Below are 684 nucleotides of genomic sequence, written 5' to 3'. Positions count from 1 at the left end.
CAGCGTGTCTGAAAAATAGAGATCTCAATTGGGAAACAGTAATCTATCTAAAGATCATAAAACATGGGCTCAGCATGCTTTTAGCTTCCCACGGGTTCATCCTAGTTCCAAACACTGGGAACTTCCATGTAAGGTGATCCTCCTCACTAGGTGGCATACCTAGTAGGGGTGCGTTGCTGCCAGCATTGCTGCCGGTTCGCTGCCCGTGTGCACAGAACATACCCACCTCTGATGCCTAGCAGGAAAAGACCCCAATTAGCACAAATGGCTTTCTCTTCTGCCATAGGGGGTCCTAAAATATTTTTCTCAAGTATCTTTTACAGTGCATCCAATCATATATGCAGATGATTCTGTAAGGACATAGTCTAGTGTACATTACTGATGAAGTAGCATGTAAGTATATCAGGGCTGCCCAGAAGGCTTGTCAGGCCTAATCAACCTGGATCAGAAATGAAAAATATATGACTGAATTGCAGCAAGGCTAATAGGTCCTCAGTGGCTGCGCTCTGCAAAGGCATGAGGTAAACTGACCCAAAAGTCCCAAGGAATATCTACTGAAGTGGTTACAAAGAAGCACATATTACTATCTTAATGAAAAGCAGAAATGCTTAAATTCATGTTCAGAAAGAATTGACCATATATAGAGCTACTTTTGTTTACATGAAAAATATAAAATGCAAGATC

Source organism: Natrix helvetica (assembly GCF_964273705.1).
Source record: "Natrix helvetica genome assembly, chromosome: Z".
Classification (NCBI taxonomy): Eukaryota; Metazoa; Chordata; class Lepidosauria; order Squamata; family Natricidae; genus Natrix; species Natrix helvetica.
Note: the sequence above shows the minus strand (reverse complement) of the source record.